At 34.4% G+C, this 21,469-nt stretch overlaps 1 long non-coding RNA gene across 1 annotated transcript in view; it reads left to right on the forward strand.

Moving 5' to 3' along the window:
• Positions 1–14,265: 14,265 nt before the first annotated feature.
• The window catches only part of LOC148646171 (uncharacterized), a 33,081-nt gene continuing 25,877 nt past the window's right edge, over positions 14,266–21,469 (forward strand). The window contains exon 1 of the long non-coding RNA XR_015927942.1: positions 14,266–14,727. This is a non-coding gene — a long non-coding RNA (uncharacterized LOC148646171). The remainder of the gene's footprint in view (positions 14,728–21,469) is intronic.

Genomic DNA, 21,469 nt, shown 5'->3' on the forward strand with positions numbered 1-21,469 from the left:
TTAAACTAACAGCTCAGTGAAGATGAGCCCTGAGACATTTTATATACTGTAAGTTGCAGTTTTTGTATAAAATAAACATACAGTATAAAGCAGACACTGGTGCCATTTTACAGAAGAAGATTGAATTTTTGGTTAATGAATGAGCTTTTATTTATTTAAAGATAGGTTACTGGGGTAGTGCCGCCCTTAGCTGGAATCTATAGCCTTGTACATCATGTTATTGGTTACTGTGTTTATTATTAGATTATTATAATTGACAGCGTTGAGCCTCTTTATTTAGGAGGAGCAAAGTATTGGGACAATTAGCTGACAGGTTTTTTATAGTTCTATATTCTATCTATGTTCTATTATAGATTAGAATTTTATATTTAGTGTTTTATGTATGTAGCCTTCTAATTATAACGTTGTGCCTTTAAATTAACAAGATTCTGAAACAAAAGATTCCAAAACAAGCCTTCATAAAACAGTAAAAGTGCTTGTAAGCTGCTGATATGCATTCCATGACATATATCACAGCTTTATAGATCCCTTTTGATTTTCATATAAGGTTGGTGGTTTAATGTCCATTCAAGAGATAGTTTCTAAATACCTTCACCGGCGTTTTCTAATAGTGTCTACATCTGTGAGTATTGGGCTGGCTGAGAAAACATGGGTCAATAATGGTGATAATCACTTTATTACTTTCTTATAGAACAAAACAATTAGGATAAATTTCAAGCACAATATCTTGCATTTCTAGGTACCATTTTCCTCAATTTGATTGTTCTATTACTGAGGGAAATTGAAGAAAGAGTATGGAAAAAACATGAAATGTGGGTCATCTGTTATTTGTACCCCACAAAGCTACATGCCTTATTATTGACATGCAAAAAATTTGTATTGGCTCTTCTAATTACTTATTGGTCATAATCAATTAAGGAAGTTTTAAGACTCTGGCAGTCTTATATAAATATACTGGCAAAGTTCAGCTGCTATGATTCCTGACAATTAAATTGTTCTGTCACTCTGGGACTTTCATTAATCTCAACTTGTCATCCTTGTTTATGCAGGTTATAATGGGCTGTGTGTGTGCATGTGTGTGCGTGCATGTGCTCGTCTGTGTGTTTGAGTGAAAGGAGATGCTAACTGCCTTTTGGCTTTTTTAACTGTTTCCTGGGAGAAGACAGAAGGCCACTCTATAAATATGGTCGAGCTTAGGTGTAGCTGTGCACCTCTCAGTTAAAACTCCACTTTGAAAAAAGATTTTTTAATCGGTGCGATTTTTTTTACAATTTACATCTGGCATACAGCTTGGGGAAAGAGATATTTTCAAAATAAAATATTAGGCAGAAAACAGGAGAAATCTACGTGACTTATAAACACATGACGTTGAATCTATATTTTTAATTTAATCTATTTTCAGTTTGTATAGTATTTATCTTAATAAAACGCTGAATGCATCTAACAATTGAAACATCACTTAAAAAAAAAATGTCCACAATTTTTTACAATTTAGTTCTGCTGTTTAAGCAACTTGATGGAAAAGATGTTTTTGAAATAAAAAAAGATGTAGGACAGTTGTATTTTTAATCTATTTTCAGTTCAGTTAACAAAGTAACATTTTTTTATGCAAAAGCTGCCCAATGTGTGTATCTGTGTTGTGGTCATTCATATCTTCAAGAATAGTATAATGTCTTTTTTTAGTGCTGATATCTCCCCCTCTTGATCTATACTGAGGAATAATGTATTACATTAGATATTAGGTATCAGATACCACATTCTTTGTATGTGATGAAGAGCACATAGTTGTCTCTAATGTCCATTTATTATAAGGGAAATCAAACGTGCTGCTTTTTCTTGACCTGTGTAGATTATAAGATGATAACCTCATCAGGGGAGCCCACTCTGTCACCCAAACTTTTGGCTTGTGGGTAATTACTGCCTGTCATCATCCATCAGCCCTCCTAAGGCCTCTGCTTCATTGAGATGCCAGGTATTTCCTAAATTAATCATGTGTCTCTTTTTAGTTGAAAAACGGCATCTTTTCATGTTAATGGCCTCTATTATGGGGGGGACAGGAGCCCTCCTTGAAGTTGAAAGAGCCCATTTTGCAAAGGCCAGGGTCTGAACCCTGACACGCTGCCAGCCCAAGAAAGATTCTTGGTGGTGACCTCCCAGCAGGAGTGGAGCATTCGTCACTGTGTGTACGGCGTGCACCCTTGGGCTGGATGCATGCTAATTTGCCCCATTGTTTCAGGGTGAGTGACTTCCCAGCGTTCTGGAACAAAAGCTCTTTGCATATGCCTCTGTGTAGTGTTGTTTAATATTTACATCTGAATATTACCCATCTCCAGTGCTCAGATATCAAAGGTGTAAAGGGAACTTGTTTTAGCACTGTGTCGCTGTTTGAAGTAGGCTGTATTATTTAATTTTTCCACAGATCCTACACTTATCCACTCTAAACCGTGTTCTGAAGTCATTGTGCCAAATAGAAAAAAGGAATTTTATGATTTTTCAAAGTCATGTTTGCATAGCTACTGTAGCTAAGGTTCTATTTTTGCTAATAAAGTAAACTTTATGCTAATAAAGTTGAGGGCAAGTGGCTTTCATGCTTTTATTTGTACTATTGTTTATTAGTTTTGTCTGCTACAAAAATATTTAATTTGAGTATTATGTATTATTAATTTGCTTAGCAAATACATTTATCAAAGAAAACCTAAAGTATATAACATAAAATAAATTATACCTCTCTGCAGTTGTACATTTGTTTTGAAATAAGCTGTTTTAAGTGTACTTTCCAAAAATATAACTTAGTTTAAATAATTTAAATACCTTTTTCAGATGTAGTGATTTTTTCTCAATATTTTTATTTTAAATGCAGCACAAGATTTAAAACTAAGAACAATCCAGGTAAAATTAAATATGTTAATTATGTCCAATGCTTTAAAATTCAGTTTTTATATGCCTCTGTTTTCATTTTATTTTATAAGTCAAGTCCTACCAATATATAGTTTGATCTTAATGAGGACAGAATTGTACATCTACCATGTTGTGTGCTGGTTGCTGATTATGGTGGTTATTGACATCTTGTTAAAATAGTGGTCCTTGTTTGTGTCTATACAGTATATGTTACTGATCAAGTAAATGTTTAAATTTTATCTGAATAAAGGAAACTGGGGATTTGTATTGTGGAGGCTTTGTCTCCTGCCAAAGCTGTATAGAACCTGGAGTTGGGTTTCAGAATATATATATACCAGTATTTGACTAAAACAATATCCTGGTGGTACCTGGTATCATATACTGTAGCATAATTAGGCATCACAGTCTACAGCACCCACAGTTTTATTTTAATCAGATGGTGTAGCCCAACATTGATCGACAGCCCCCATAAACTGTATATTTAATGTTAGAGTGAGCAAAATCAAGTGGATGTCCTGAGACCTCAATGATAACCAGCAGAGGCCTGAATGTTTGGTTGTCTTATTCGGAGTGACTGACACGTGAAGATGGGCAGAAGAGAAAGAATGAGAGAAAGAGAAAGAATGCTCTTGCTAATTAGGAGTCTGCCAACAGTTCTTACTGAAAAATAATGTATGCACACCACTCCCTGCGATCTGTCTTAGACGTAGTGAGTTATTGGTGGTGCATGAGAGGGGGGTGTTCTGTCATTTCTGGCCTGCAACCCAAACAGACATGAGTCATGAGTAAGTGTGTAGTAATTGTGGAAACCCAAGATGATTAAAATTTGTTTGCCCTTGCATCTGCATAGCTACAGGACACGCCCCAGGGCTCTGATATTGTCTACAAGATTAGGAAAAGGCGGAAACTGTAGCAGGCCTCTCAACAGCTCTCTCTTGACCGAAGCTAACCAGGGGAGACTGGACCAGAGCGATTTCACCTGAGGGTGGCCTCGGTCAAAGGTCACTTGTAATAGCTTTTCCATGCATCTCCAGAACTGTAAATGAGCACAGAAGCTTGATACACTCCACTACACTTTCTTTCTCTTAGTCGGATGCCCTAATCAAACAAATGACTTAGCCCATGCCCATAGTCACTGATCCGGAGATGCTTCTGCAGACATTCGTCTGGAATTTTTGAAGGGAGATCTCAAGCATGCACTTTGTCTACAGGGAAAAAAAAAAGGAAAATAGAAAGAAAGGAAAATAATATGAATAATCAAATCCACCAAACCTGTACTAGTGAGAAAGACAGGAAGAGAAGCCATATAGAGCTGTAAAATGAAATTAAAGAAAGACCCATATTTATCTGTTTTATTGTTTTAAGCATAAGTAAGGAGTTCTTATTACAAAATAGATCTTGCATACAGTTGGATATGGGAATAATAATAAAAGTTCAATAGAAATAAAACAAAAAGGGTTAATGTGTTACTGCTTTGTACAGTATTTCTTTCTTTCTCTGCTTATATGGATAATACCAAATGGTGAGTAAAATGATTGAAAAACATAATATCCATCCATCTGATTTTAGTTCGTCTGTGCTGGTGAGAGTTGAAGCAAAGGTAACAAATTTAAGGTAAAACATTTTAAGTCAAAGCTCCTGTATTATGCATGCATTGGGATATCTGTTGTTCAGCATTATTTATGGGGGAATTGTATTTTATCATTATAAAATATATAAAATAAATTAAAACTTTCAGTTGTCGTTATATGAGATTTACAGTATCTTAAGTATACACCATGACAAATGTTACTTGTATTAGTATAAGTGAAGGAGGTGCCTTTTATGAATTAAGAGTTTTGAAATAAATAGATCCTTCGTAAAAACAGATGCCTAACTTTTTGTGCATTACTGTTGTAAAATTACTCCGAAGGAGCAAAAGACTGTACTTTGCTTAAAAGATATTTTATTGCCCAATGCATTAATTCCTTCACATTTTGAGATTAATGTACTACATATGTACTGGTGCAGTAACTGATAAACATTTATTATAAGATTCCTTTGAAAAGCTTCCATCCCTGTGATTGGTGAGCTACCTTCCATTATCCATATGTTATCATCCCATAACCTTTAACTGACCTTTCACCCAAGAATTACATTAATCTGCCATCCAGCCTAATGAATGAAACGTTCTGAAGACAGCTGAAGAATAACAGACTTGATGTGGCCCATGAAAAAGAAGAAAGGAAAAAATATATAAATGGAAAATTTCAGAGTTAATTTTTCTAACTAACATTTCTAAAGGTGTTGAAAAAAAGATTTCTTTCATTTTCAGCATTCACTAATAAATTCTGGGGTTCTTGATTTGACTAATTGAGAGTTGTTTTTGTTTTACGGTCTGTAATTTGGCAATTTCATTCTCTCAGCTACGAAAGCTCAATAGTGACTACTAAGGTAGCCATAAAAACAGTGTTTGAGATTGAAGGTGATTTTGCTTATTTTGGTGAAGTGCATCATATTTTTTTAAGTTCTGTGATTTTTTGAATGTTGGAAACCTAACTAGTGTGAAAAATTTGAATACCAGCAAATTAAGAATCATCAAGTAAAATAATATGTTATCCTCATACTGCCTGAAGGCTATCTGTTTTATGGTTTTGCAACATATACTGTATTTTTTTTATTCTGCAATTTATTGACTGAACATTTCTGAGCTTATCCCACAGGAAACCTACTGGTGTTGAATCCGTTTTTTAAAATAATAATTCAACACTTTTCTGCATTTACTTCTTCCATTCAACTCAATAAATTATAATAAATCCTAGAAAGTCCAAAGATATTCAGTATGAGGACAGCTAACTTTTACTTTTTTAGTTCTTAAACATAGTTTTTAAACAAAGTTGTCTCTGAAATACACACTCAATAAACATAAAATATCTGAATTAAGTTTATATAAAATAAAATATAATTTTCAATAAAATGCTGTGTATAATAGGATAATTAATATCACTAAATATTACTTGTCAGGAAATCTGGATGAATGTGTTTAAGTTGTGAAGAGCACATATGTGCTTAAAAACAATTTTCTCTATGGGGACAACATGGGACATGGGACACCCATCTGCATGTTGATCTGAAAACCCTTTTCAGCACATTAAATATGCCGATGGTTACCTTATATCAGCACACTCTCTGGTGCATGGGGGTTTGTAAATTCAAACATAGAAATGCTTTGTTTAAAAAAGCAGTAAAAAAAAACATCAGCCAGACAGAATTCAAAGCCATCTTGCTTTTACAACAGATCCTATTTCATCTAAAGGTTTTCTAAAAGGACGGCAGACTAGGGTTCATCACCAAATTATTCAGAATGAGCTCTTCAGGAGAAAGCATCAACCCACACCCAGTTTAACGCTTTCAGCTGCTTAGCTTACTGTACCTCAGTGGACATCTCCAGGTTCTTTCCCCTTGTGTATGTGCACTCGTGTACTTGTTTTACCTACTGTACAGTACACTGATGGGAGCCGTGGTGAGTCGCAGGTCTCTTCGGATCACTAGGTGGCACACCTCTGAGGCACGGTGCAGTATCTTTTCCAACCTTTATAACTTGATACAGTGACTTCATGCTGTGTCATTTGACTGTTTCGGGCCTCCTGGACGTTGCCTTTCTTCCAGGAGTTGTTTTGCGTTTTACTACTGAAAATCATGACCATGAAAATCATACACGGGTATCTCAGTGTCCGTCAAGCAGAAATTCAGAAAGAGACGTGCCCCTCTATGCTGGGAGGGTATCTTCAGCAGAGGGTGTAAAAGTATGTCTTATTTTTTGGAACACTAGATTTACTTTCCCATTTTATGTCTTTCTACATTTTTCTAACAATAATAATGCACTTACAGATATTTTTTTCTGAATCAAGCCAGTCTTGCTGCCATTTAAAAAAAACATATGAGGATTAATATAAAGTAAACCAAATTATTTGTCTGCACTTTGGGTTTGTTGAAACATGCTCACGATTTTTTTATGTCATTTAGCTGGTGCTACTTTTAAAGTTAAATTAAATTTAAAGTTAATGAACTACTTTTGCTTCTTCACGCACAAAGAGTATTACTGATCTTTAAAATCATCATAATTACAGTTTAGATAATAGCATAGGAATTTAGAAAATGTACGTTTTTATTGTAGTTTCGATGATTTACTATATATTAAATAAGCAAGCTGGTCCTTTGAATTTTTCGATTATGAGCCCCAGCTCTGTCATTAGGCTCTGATCCAAATTTATCATTGAGATGCATTGGGTTTTCAAACCTGCAATGACTACAGCTGGAGAAGGAGAATATACAATTTCTGTGCAAAGGGACTGATGCTTTACATTGATAGTGAGCAGGTAGTTCATGTCATTTGTTTCTTCACAGTTCTTCTAATGCTGGATCTTCATAGACATCACAGTCTTCTCCACAAGAATTCGGGGGAACCCAGCTGTTACTTTTGCCCCCAGAGCAGAAAGACACAATGTTGACAGACAATGTTTTCGATCATAAACTAAGCATTATTTTATGACTTGGAGGGCAGGCTTACTTCCTCTTAATTTACACTAATTGGCTTACATTTTCTATCCCATGTAGAATATTACCTTGTTTCATACAATATGTGCAGTAACTGTAAGGAGTCGCTCTTGTGAGGGATGCAAAGACTCTGAATACCGGAAACATTTTATTGGCTTCACACAAGTTTGGAGAAAAAAATAAAAACCACAATCTAACCACTTCTGCAGTCTCCACTATGTGCTCTTCTATCTGTGATCTTGAAAGCATTTGCTAAAAAAATCAACATCATTTTGTTTCTTTGATCAATGGTTATAACTAGTGAAATTCATGGATGTTAGCTGGGAACAATAACATACTCTTTCCTCTGTTTCAATAAAATGTGGTTCTTTACAAAATCTACTTTTTGCTGAAGAAATTTGATATACACTGAAGTAACTGGACTGTTCACAACAGCTTTTTCATATTTAGCTTACATATTAGTATTTGATGTTTATTGTGATTATATCAGCTGTTTACCATGTACATCTTATTATGCAGTCCACCTCTGCCTTAACTAACTTAACTGATGGCTAATGCTATTGAACTTGTTGAATGTGGATAGTGTATTTTTCTGAACTATGGTGATAACGTGACGTTTCTAATGGACTGACTTATTAATAATGAAGGGATATTGTAGATTTTAAATGATTGCTCTTAAAAGGGGTAAAACATTTGAAGAATTGAAATAAGTGAATAAAAAGAATGTATTTTTGAACAGAACTAGTACACTGGAAAATCCGATATCCTTTCAAATACAACAGTAGTATTTTGTATAGTTCTGTATATAGTTTTTTTTTACACAATAAACATTTTTTAAATGTAATAAGCTGAACTGAAGTAGTAACGTGTGTTTGAAGTACAGTACGTTGACCCTGCGTTAAAGAAAACACAAACTGTACAGGTGCTGTGGTACCTGAAGTGTTTGTGATCCTGACTTTATGGTGCCGTAATCCATATAACTCATATTGTATTTCCATGGCAACTTTCTAGCTGCCAGTTACAGACAGTGACTAATATACAGTACCTGCCTGTGGCTGTGATAATGTCTGCTGGCCCCCCAGAGCCCAGAACTCGTTAATAAGAGCAGAGAATTATGAGACATGAAAAAGTACCCACTATAAATAATACAGCCTCTCACCTCTTACCACCATACTCGTGGTTATGTGATTATTAGTGTAAACATGTGAAATTGGATCTTGTGCGGGTGCATATGTTCTTGTGAACTTGATCAAATTGATAAAGTGTGAAGCAAAAACTTATATAATATTGTATGCTATATAATGCCAAGACAGAGCAGACACAGAAATGCATGGTGTTTTATTTCTTATAAATTTGCACTTCAAAGCATATTTTCCTCTGCTGTTCTTTGTTTCCTTCTTATACATTGTATTAAGTGTGTTTACAAAAAGCACATGAAGCTATAAAAAGGCATTTGGAGAAATGTAATCCCTAGTTTCTTTTGGATGGTGGAACAGAGCTGATGTGAATATACCACAGGGTTCATGTAGTGTGTCACAAGGTGAAGCCTGTTCAGTGGTGATTTACAAGCAGCATGTGCCAGTGTTACTGTAATTTATAGAACACAGATGGCCAGGAGTACCCCTGTTGCCTTGTGGCTGAATCAGAAACTAAGCTCTGCCTGTCATCTGCTGTGGGTACCTACGTTTTATTTTAAAAAAAGAATGCACTAACAGGAAATGGTGCTCTGATCTGAGGATGTCCAGGAATGAAACTTGAATTGCTGAAAAAAAAACCTTTTTGTCATGACCAAAAGCTGACGGCCAAAAAAAAAAATGCAGCCTGATTACATAATTGTATATTTATAAAATATTGCTTTTGTTATAAAGTTTTGAAAAAGTTGGTTCATATTGCTTGTAGGTTATTTCCTTCTTTCTAGAGATGGTGGCTGTTGATAATTGTTCACACCTGCTCTCCATCATGTTGTTCTGCACAGAAATAAATTGGTATTTTGAGCCTGTTAGGAGAAAGGCAGAATTACAAAATTAAAATTTTAATTCGCAGTAAATTCCATTTTTTTAAGGTCTTGTCAGGAAATGTGGTGAATTTATTTAGTTTTTGGAGTTGAGGCTGAATTCATAGATTTGGCAAAGAGTCTGTTTTTTAAAATTTTAATGCCAAAGTTTTGCAAAAATGCTAAAGTTTTGCAAAAAATATCTGTTTTCATCAGATATTTATTTCAACAATATTTATGTGATATAACAAAAGCAAATAAAAGGAGGTGGTTATTTATTGTTTCTGAACCTTTTAAAATCTGAGCCTGGAAATACACTAAATATGTTGAAAAGAGCATATCATCTTTCTTTGAAACCTACATCTTTTACTGTACCAATAACTCTTGTAAAGAGTTGCAGTATAAAATGAAGATAGCACATAAAACCCTGTAGGATTTGAGATCTGCCTAAAGTAAAAAAACATGTACTGTCACCACACAGCCAAAGGTGATAAATTAATTTTCTCTGTTAGCAAATTAGACCAGTCATACAGTTTTAAAGAGAGCGAGAGACAGTGAGAGAGAGAATGTGCTTGAAAGAATCTTAAAGGTGAATGGAAAATACTGACAGATTTTTAAAACTCAGGTGGCACTTTAGTGTACACAGTTAATTAAGATTTTAATTACACAGCTTCTTGTGACTCCTTGATATATCATAAACCATATACCACAGGGTGGCAAAGTTGAGTTTAACTTCAGCTGCAGGTGTAAAGCACAGTGAGCAACATAAATCACATTCTAAATCTTGCTCTCAGTTTGATAGAGCCCTTTCATTCTGTTTCTTCCTTGTTAAGGTTCATCCTAATTTCTAGTGCTCACATTGCTTTATCAGCTAATACAGTATATTCCACTCAGATGCCTTTAACTTCAGATGAGGTTGAAGTGGAAATTCAGCAATCATTTTCTTTTCTTCATTCATTTTCTTGTAGCTTAGCTACATAGTTCATGTGTGGATTCGTTTTGTTATGGCATTTATACTATTTAAAATATCTTAAAATATTGTTTCACTGAAATACAAAAACTGCTGCAATGCTGCATTATAATGCAAGACCTCAGATATTCAGTTTTTCATCAAGGTTGGTGATAGTTGTACCTAGAAGCATTATTTTAAAAAAGCAACTTAAGGCTTGAGGGCTATTAAGTTAAAATTACAAACAGTTTCCACTAGGTCTTTACTACACAGCATGTGAATGCAGTAGGCTTATCTCATTTGTATAACTCTTACACTGTTTTTTCTTAAAATCTGAGAAACCCAGCAGGTAGCTATCATGTAAATCATAGAGAATGGTTAACATTGTAATGTTCTGCCCTTTTTTAAATGATAATAATGAGTCCCAAACTTTAATTTCTGGAAAACATCAAGCCTGCTCTGTCTTTTCATCTTGTGCTGGGCTAATATCCACAGAGGCTCTAATGAGCTAATTGGAATTATGTCGTGGCCCTGCTGTTTTCATTTGAAACACAATACAGCATATTTGAAAAACACAGTTCACATTTAAGCACCACCTACCTTGAAGAGAAAGATAATTGCAAGATACACTTCTTAAACCCATTTGCACACACATTTGTTCATCTTGTTGAGACCCTGTTGGAACGCTTTGAAATTTAGAGTTTTTAGTCTTCGTGTCCAAAAACCTTGACTTTAAATCTTTTCTTTCTTAGGCATTTGGATCTTTTCAGCGGTTTGACTTGGCTCAGTATTTTAATACCTCATTAGGATTATGTAAATATTTTCTGTATGTGATTAAATTATTTAGAGTATTCAAGTTTAAAAAAGACTAGCTTTTAACTCATGGATTAAAAAACATGCAGTAGTAAAAAAAAAGCAGAGGAGAAATTACCATCTCTGAACTCTTAATCCTATTTAAAAAATGTATACAATGTCATTAGTAGTAACGAGGATTGAATTTTGGTTGTAAATACAAATGTATTATGCAATGTATGTGGCACCCAGACTCTATTTTAGTTTGTCTGGGTCATGTGTTTGAAAGGGTATTTTGTAACATGGTGATATACTACCGTGATATTGACTTTCCCGACTTTTATGAATATGCTTCATGTCAGATGCCTGTACTGTGGGGGTTTCAGAATGTAAATTAAGATTTTTTTCATCCTCTATTTAACCAGCCAAATAACTCAGTTGATTCTCATTCACACTGATGACCTGGAGAGAACCCCTTTGTACAACAGGGCATTTCATAGACTGATTTTGATTTAAGTCAAGGGTCCTTCTTCTGTATACAGAAGCAGCATCCCAACTCGTCTTACCACAATTCCAGACTGGTCTTGTGTCCATAGATCTAACCACTACTCAGTGCTCCTGTGCTCAGGATTTTTTGTTAACCTTTCAAAATGAATATTGTAATAATAATAATAATAATAATAATAATAATAATAATAATATTATAATATATAACAAATTATTTTCAGACAAGATCAAACCAGTCCTAGTCTGATTTTTCTTCATGTTCTTGTAATGCGTTGTCACAGACTTTAAATTGTGCATTCTATTTTTTTGAAGATTAAAAAAGTGTCACTTTGCATCAGCATGAGGTTTTACTGATCAAATTAATAAACTGTTTTACAAAGTTATTTTCCTAAAATCCTTTCCCTAAAAATAAACCCACCACAAGTGTGTTTTTAAGGTTCATGAATGCTTATTAATTTAATATTTTTAATTTATGCATTTATTCATTAAGCATTATATGGTTATTACATTTCAAAAGCAAAATGAACAGTGAATCAAATGTTTTCTAGAAATCTTAAAATGCAAGGCAGATTTTAAAATGTTTTTAACACCCTACTACCTTCGACATATTGGTTAAATAGAATACAGAATAGAAAATGTCACTAGTTGCATCTGCCTTGGTTATAAAGTAATCCCGAGACTTCAAATCCCAGGTCATTTTCAGAAGCCGCAGATAAATTGTTTCATCTGAACAAAATACGACATAAAAGCATTTGAACTAAGCAAACTGATACACTGTATATTCTTTATTTTCTATAGATAATGTATCTTGTTGTGTACAGCATGTATAGTGCTGTAAAGAGATGACTCCATTTATCTAAAATTATATGTCACTTGAGACTCTAGTCATTCTTTTTGTTTATTACAGAGCACTTAGAGCATCAGTAATGGTTTCAGTGTCTTGCAAGTGTCTTAACTTTCTTTCGCTCTCTCCGTTTTGGGGCGCTGTGCCTCCTGCTGTGTTCTCTGGGAGTGATGGCAGTGAGGTATCTGCAGAGCAGGCTGTGTTTGTTCATCTCTGCAGTGCGAGCTGAGTCTGTATCACAGGCCTGCTTGCAGATTTATGGGCTGGGGCAGTGCTGTGTGTATTTACAGTCTCCTGACCTGAGAGGACAGAGCCCAAGAACTGGAGGAGGAAACCAGGGCCTACTCCACAAACAGAGACAGGGAGGAGGGGAGGAACAGGAGGTGTAACAGCACACACACTGACATTCTCCAATGTTTCCACAGCACAGAGGCACACTACAGATTGCTGGAACAAAAAGGCTAAAGATGCTTTTTGCTTAAGAGTCATAAAAAGTCATTTTAATGGTTTATTATTATTTGTATTAGCAGTACTGGCAAAACTTAGGGTGATGGCCTGGAGTGGACTCATGTATGCAGCACGCCATTTATGATATTTAAAATTTCAAAGAAAGCTAAAGGGTTGAGAGACATTTTTGATCGAGATGCAGACTCAAGAAAATAAATAATTCAGTCAGAAAAAGTAATGTTAACGGACTGTGAAAATAAAAAGGCAATTCCTGTGATAAAAAAAATGTAAATGTCCACTCTCTCTGAAAGTGAATAATCTAAACATACACGTGCATTAACAAAACCATTGGGCAAAGTAGACCGATTTAATGGATCTAACTTGCCCTTAAACTCTATTTTTCTCCCAATGTTCATTTTATTGCAGAGGGTCAATCTGTCCCTCATTTATTACTGTTAAACACTATAAAATATGGTGAAATTAAGTCTGCACAGAAGATGGCTTACAATTATAAGGGTAGTGGTAGTGACACCCACACTGTACGCATGAGTACTACAGAACCTCATGGTGTTCCGTAAGGGGATAATGGCAGACGAGCATTAAATAAAACAACAGACTTGTATTTATTTATGTTGCCCCAGGGCAGCCATGACTGGTGTGTGTGAATGAACACCCCAACTTCAAATTGTCATTACCATTTAAACTGGAACAAATTATGCATGTCCTGGGCTGAATATGTATTAATATTGCTCTTGATTTTCTTTTTTCTTTTTTTAGTTTTCGAATTATAACTGCAGGGCTGTGATTTGCACATCTGAAAACTTTCTCGCTGACAATAGAACTTGCAATATCCTAACTTTTACCGTATGAATCACAGAATGTTTGCATGATTATTTTTGTGTCCTGCTTCACACGAGGCAACATGTTATGAGAACAGCTTTTAGCTGTAGACATAAAGTTGCAATACTGGGGCCAGGAATACTATTGAAGAGAATGCATTGAGACGAACTGCAGTGTTTTATGAGCCATAAAAATTTTATTCATCTCCGCACTGAAACAGGTTTTGGCCATGGTTTGACATGCCTTAAACAAACAGAAATAATTCCAGCTCTTCAACCAAACTGTGCATTTATCTTTGCCATGAGATTTAATGGACTGTTTATTGTTTGATGCATAGTTTTGTGTTCGTAACCTTTATACTTAAGTTTTTTTTTGTTTGTGTGTTAATTGCAAGGTTATGGAGGGTGGGTCTGTCTCAGATTTTCCTCTCTCTCTGTCTTTCACATACCGTACTGGAAGCTGAAAAAAGTTCGTGGCCCAGCTCTCCTTCGACAATCAATGCTGCCATTGGCAGATAAGTATCCAGTTTGGGAGTGTAGTTTGCCTTTTGTTTTACTGCTGACCTTCAGATCAACTTTAACCCCTGACCCCTGGAGGTATCTATCATGACAGGAGTCTGTTAAACACAAAATGGTGCCCATTTCCAAGTGAGAGACACACAGAGGATTCCTTTTTTATGAAGAAATTTTTTTTTTTTTCTTTTCAAGCTCTATTCTCAGTCACCACAGGTGTGGTTCTTCACAGCAGCATGGTTATGAGATATATTGTAAGGGGAAGCCTTAATGAGCTGAAGCCATCCTCAGCTGGAGACAAATATATGCAAATGAGATGCACAACCAAAGGATCCCGAACAGAGAAATGGGAGCAATTCCAGTCGCCTTCCGTGCCTATAGCTGGAAGATGAACAGCTTTGATAAAATGGTAACAAAAGCACCTTTTTATCCTTGAGTTTGGTTAATGTGGTAACCAGCCATTGTCATTTTACACCCATTGAAAACTTCAAAGTACTAAAATGGTAGGTCAGAAATCTGTGGGAAATTTTTAGAGGAGTAATATATTTAAAAGTAGGTAACATGCTATGCTGGAAGCCCTGTGACAACTATCGTGTTCCTATTTTAATCTGTGGGATACGTGTTTTCACATGACAAGGTAATGACATTCCTTTGTTTTCAAGACTGTAAACAGGATTGCAGTAAAAGCATTTAAAAATGTTTATTACATAAGAACGGCTTCCTCCTCACTGAAGAAAGCCAGTTAGAATAATTTGTTTTTAGAATTTTTTATTCTCTGAAAGGTAATGCCATAATATGTTAAATTTTATATACTGTAAATACAACATGGCATACGTTTAATATAAATACAGCATTTCTGATGAATATTTGTGTCTTTTTAAACTGGTAATAATGTAGCAATGATATATTTATCAATTTAACCAAAATAAGAGAGGTTAACCAATATAAATGTTCATGGAAATTTTACAACTGGAAATCAAAGAATCTTTAAATGCGTTTCCCTGCTCTTACATTGATTATTACAGTACCACAAATTTGAATACTTGCGAAAGTACTTTTGAAAGAGTAAAAAAAAAATACAATTTATTTTTAATGTTATTTGTACTCTAGGTTTTCTCTGAGGAAGATTCTCTATTGCAGTTTTGATTCGTGAAATGTACTGTACTGACCAATACACAGTATACAAATTAAATAATTGGAGAATCAGATCAATAGTAATTTACCTGTGTTGTCTGGTATATACTAGTATTTTTGTTTTACCTGTAGCAATATAATCACTAATTGTTTAGAACCCCAGGATTAAGATTCAACTGCTATTCTAATAAAGGCCAAATAGCATTTCAGGCCCACAACAATGAAATTACATCTGAGGATTAAGATGGCAATCAGCTTTTTCTCCAGGTCCTTCTGATTCATTATTTCCCATTACATTCTGTACCCAAAGTGTACATCAGATAGCTTGTGGTGCATGTTCTCATATCTTTATTACATAGGACATGGAAGGCAATGTTTTGGAGAAGAGCTGTGCTGAATGTGTTTGCTCTCAGAAATACCATTTTCCTTATCTTTCCCATTTAATTTCACTGCAGCTATGATGCTGGATAGCATCATACTGACCTGTAGTTTTATTTGATGTGGCACAGCTTAATGAACTCTTCTGATTGGGAAATGTACAGCATTTTTCTTTCATTTGCTGCTAAGGGTGACATGGAATACCATTAAATCAAGATTTTCTTACCCATAAAAAAACATTTCATTTTAAGGGTTTTCTGCTTTAATTTGTATCATATTTTGTTTTTGTCATTTCAATTTCAATTTTTTAATTTAAAAGTTATTTTTTTAACGTTTTCTTGAATTTAATTTGATGAAAAGTTTTTGCCACAAACTAAAGACAATTTATATTTACTTCTGTAGAGCTTCACAAATATATTTATGATTTAAAAGGTCATTAAAATTGTTTTCAATATTTAAATAATATGAAGCAAAATAGACTTTAATGTTTTGATATTTATTTTATCATGCCTGCAAAGTATTTTGTACAACTCTTTAAAATTTGGCACGAGATAAAATAGAATTATATATTATTTCAGTTTCTTAGATATTTTAATTATTGCTGTGTACTGTAAGCTAAAGTTCAAGCCATTTATCATTCATAATTTTTTTGCACTACATTTCACATGTTTAATTAAATATTTAACCACAGGTGGCAATTTAATTTTTTAAATTATATGATATCTAAATGTGTGCACAATTGAAAATATCCCTTCTGAGGACAAAACCTAGCTATACTTAATCAGTAGTGGCCAATATTGGTTCTCTTAATGGCTTAAACAGCCTAACAAAATGACTTTCCAAATTTGTCTTCATGTCAAGATCACAAAGATCTAGACAGCAGAAAATTAGGGGCAAAAAATTACAAAACAAATTACCGTAAGTCCTTAAAAACTAAAATTTTAGGCATTTTACACCATTTTTGCTGGTGATCAAGTTCTTCTATATTTTTTTCTTTGTTGTCCCTGTAAGCAGACCATGGCTGAGCTTTGCTATTATGCATTGTTATCAGCCCAGTCTAATTTGACTGTTGACAAAGTGTGTGTGGCACAGAGCGAAGGCAGTTAGAAGCCTGCTGGATTGTAATCACAGAGCTGCTTAGCTGTGCAACACTGCATCATGAGCAGATCTGAATCAACGCTGCCTTTGGGGGCACAAAAAAGTCCATTAATTTTTAGTGAGAAAATTAGAGTGGCACTTGATGAAGTAGACTTTGACATGCGTTAATTGCTCCACAGCTCTTCTAATTAGCGATTTTCAAATTCTTTTACTGCTATAGGGCTGATGGTGTGTTGTCTCTTTCTGGTTGCAGAGCAAAACTGGTAACTCTGTTGATGTGTTCAGTTCAGTGGTATGCGATTTATAAGGCTATTATCTAATAGTGGTGATATAGACAGTTGATTTGCAGGATACTGTGTAATCCTAAGTTTCACTGTAAATTTGAAAGTGTAGTTATAATGCATTTTTAGTTTCTCAGCTGATGTATACTGAGACAACAAATGTTTTAAAATACTGTATCTTTACAACTAAGATTTTTTTTTTAAGTGCACAACATCTCAAATAAAACTTTTATTTTCATGTCTCAAAACTGCATTATTAAATGGCCAGTTTTTCATGACTTTATTATGTTTATCAGTAGGTAAAATGGAGAGCATCACAGTAAAGTTTAATTCATTTGGATAAAAAGAAATTTGGGTTCCACCCAAATGAATCATACCCCTTCAATAAAATGGAACCATGAAATTGTTATATGTACAGTAGTTTAGAAACAACTACATTTAAAAAAAAAAATGTGATTTAAGAATTTACCTGGATTAAATCAACCTAAAAACCTTACATTTTTGGTATCATTGTACCAGCTGCTTATTTACTTCAAACGATCATAGCTTTTAATAATTTTTGGACATTGCCTTTTTAATAAATATATGTAATTGTATTGTCTAGTTCCTAGCTTACCTTTGTTATTTCAGTTTTTTCTTTCTTTTGTTTTAGTTCCTCATTTTCCTATGACAATAATACAAATGTTGGCCCGTTCTCCGTTAAATTACTTGTTACCTGCTGGTATTTATTTATATGGCATGGAATTATAAAGCTTTGTTATTGCTGTGCCTTGGGCGAATTGTTTATGACACCAGTAATAGGAGTAATTGTTATTGTTGAAATTACCTGTCAGCTACCCCTAGCAGTGGCCCTTGTCCCACTGACAAATAGTGACAGGAGAGAGGGATCTTGTGCGCGTCCTTCTGATGACTTCTCCTCTGATAATAAGGAGCTCTGGGCCCCTGATAATTCGCCTGTCAATGCTGACTGCAGCTTCCAGAGAGTTGGCCAAATTGTTGTCATTCATTTTGACAAAGACAGCAAAATGCTTGTTGTAGAAAGAGGATTATCAAAATAAATTAATTCATTTTTGCGCATCTTTGGGTAGATGACCTAGAAATTTTTAAAAACCCTATAAATTATACTGTCTAGTAATATTAAAATCCTAGGTGTATTTGTACATTTGTGTGTACAACATCGATCTATGTCTGTCTGTCAGCTGTCTACCAGTCTGTCCATGAAAATAAAAAGTTACACAGGGACATTCTTCAAGACTCATCTCGCAGTTCGGAATAAATTTCAATCAAATGTATTATTTGATAGTTGATGAAATATTTCGCCATCCCTGAGGGGCTTTTTTTTTAAATTCTTTATTTTGTAAATTCTTTATTTACTTCCAATGACAGTTTGGAGACAAAACCGTCAAGAAAAAATCCAAACTGGCAACTTTTTTTTTTCCCTAATATTTTGTAAAATAGCTGTCACTGTCACCATAGACTGTTGCCTTTCTAAATTAGTGCGAGAACCGTGGACAGTCTGTCTGGAAAATCTTTATGGATTATGGTAGCATTTCTGCATCGTGTCAGTGGAGCTTAAAAAAAGATGCTTCTATCACATCTCTTAGTTTAGAAATTTATTTCCCTAAAAAGAAGGTTCGTGTATTACAGTGGATATTTGAAATTATTTCCCAGAATCATAAAGTGACAAAACATTATTCAAAATAGGAGCCTTGAGAAATTGGTGCCAAGGGGGGTATACCATTAATTAAAACAAGGAGTTCAGTATCATATCAGTCTCATAGACGAAAATAATTTACTTGCTGCCTTTCAATTATCTCACCTGTCTCCTTGTCCTTCTTTATATGTATATGAATATATATACAATACATTACATATTTATGTACATTTTATTTTTATGTGCTTTTAATGTATAAATGTTAAATGTCTGTTTTTTAAAAGCTCTTTTTGTCTTTCTTTCCCTTTATTAATATCAACAAGAAACACAGTTGTTTTAGTTTTGAAGTTGAGAAGAAACTGTTGTAAACAAATGTCCCTTAATGTCAAAATTAATGTCTTCTCTCTTTGTATCTACTGAATGGCTTCAGCTTTCTAAGTTAAATACAGAACAGCTCATCATTCTAAATAAATTGCCTATGTGAGTCTATGAGCAAAATGTGGTTTCTTCCATTAGATATTATACTTTATTGCGTTCATTTTTTATTTAAATGATGTCATTAACAGTGCATGAGTTTATCAAGAATACAGATATTGCGTTATAAAACTGTATCATTAATTATACTATCCAGATGTAGCTTATATAGCAAAGTCAATTAAACTGTTTTAATATAACTTGGACATACACAGACTGATGGACTTTACGAACAAGGGCCCAGTTTGAGTAGGTTACCAGCTTAATGAAACCAATGATTTATAATCCCAGACTGAAGTCTGATTATATTGTTTTCATTGAGTTATTTACAGCAATCAGGAGCCTCAAGCAATCAGTAAATAAAGATGCCTTCAGTAATATTTTGGTCACTTCATTTAAAAGGTCTGTTGTAGATTTTTTTGTTGTTATAAAATAATTAAGAATAATATCAACAACGATTAATGTAAAATGTGTGAGGTTCTGATCAAACCACAGAAAATTAATGCTGATATTTTCATAGTGAACCATAACTCCTTTGAATCTTACAGGGCAGTGTTGAGGGACACGTGAAGTAATTAGTTTTAACTGTTTGTTGTTTTTTTTCCCTCCAAATGCTCAGGAACAGAAAGTGAAAAGGTAACTAAATCACGAGATTAAAATAAAATGTTAATAGAATTATTATGTGCATATAGTCAGCTAGGTAATTTTATTGAGAAAATATATTGTACGGTTTTATGGGATTTTTAATTTTATTACACTGCAGTCCATAGAACAGGCATTTTAGAAACCCTCTCCGTGAATCTTAGAGTGATGTCTGAGGACATATGTTCCTTATTTATTACAGTATTTTTACAGTTAGGCACACAAAGAAAAACGCTAGCTGAGTAGGGTAGTTTCATCTTATGAGTTTAACAGCAATGACTGGGTCTCCTTAGGGTCATTCAAAGGAGAATTGTGAACATGTGATCCTCTGTTTCAACCTGTTCAATCCTGCTTCACACTTCTAATTTATAGTTCAGTGTTGTTTTTTAAAACTAGTTAGACATGATTTGCTACAGTAATATACATCACCTCGTTTTTAAAATTCATTTTAGTAGTTGCTATGTATTACTGCATCAAATAAATAGTATGTAACTACCATGAAATTACTTAAAATTATAATATTAGAAGACGGGGAGAGGTATTAATAAATTGACTTTTTAGATGATCTCAGCACAAATATATTTGCATAGTGCTGTAATAAAAGGATGGGCTACAATTGTTGGTGCCAAAAGAAACTCATGTCTTGACACTAGTAAGGAAATGGTGAGACAAAACAATTTTGTTTTTTCAGGAGCTGTCTCTCATTAAACAGCTATAACTGTTTGACTGACGTTTGTGTGCTCTATCAAATATGTTGTTAAAGCTAGCTTGATTAATATTGACTGGTGGTTCAAATACAGCAGCATATTCATGCGCATGGGCTTGGTTTTAGGTTTCATGCAGCAGGGAGTGATAACACCGATAGATTTTCATTGTGTCACTAGCATGTGTCCGTGCAAACACGGACATCGAACTGCTCGTGTACCTTTCACATAGACGTACATCCTCAGAATTCAATTCTTTTTAAAACGATTCAGCACTAGATTCATTCAAAATCCCTTTGTATAAGTATTACACAAATAATACTATTTAGAGAATATAGAGAATGGCAACTACCTGCGTCGTATGTAGAACAAACTGTGTTTGTAGGGTGTGCAATTATTTCTTACAGACTTGGCATGCTACTGACTGTTCTAATGTCACACTGCCTTAGTGGGAAACTGGGCCAATTGCAACCTTTTATTCAGCCCTTAAATATAATAGAAAAAAGATCATTGCCATCATTTAGCTGGGAAAAGAGTGAAATGTGTTTTGGCAACACTTCTTCCAAGCAGGTGCCAGCAGAGTGGGTAATAAACAGGACTGTGCAGAACAAGCTGGCCTTTTTCTTTATCAAATGATTTCTTTTGGCGCTGTCTTACATGGCTCTGCACACTAGTGACACCGGCACAGTCTGTGCAGAGGATCTGTCCAGTTCTGCATTGTTGCCTTTCTATTAATGTTTTTATCTCGTTAACTGGACGTTCCTTCTTTCCTCGCTTTTCCTTTTT

The sequence above is a fragment of the Lepisosteus platostomus genome, chromosome 17 (assembly GCF_059453375.1).
Source record: "Lepisosteus platostomus isolate fLepPlt1 chromosome 17, fLepPlt1.hap1, whole genome shotgun sequence".
Lineage (NCBI taxonomy): Eukaryota > Metazoa > Chordata > Actinopteri > Semionotiformes > Lepisosteidae > Lepisosteus > Lepisosteus platostomus.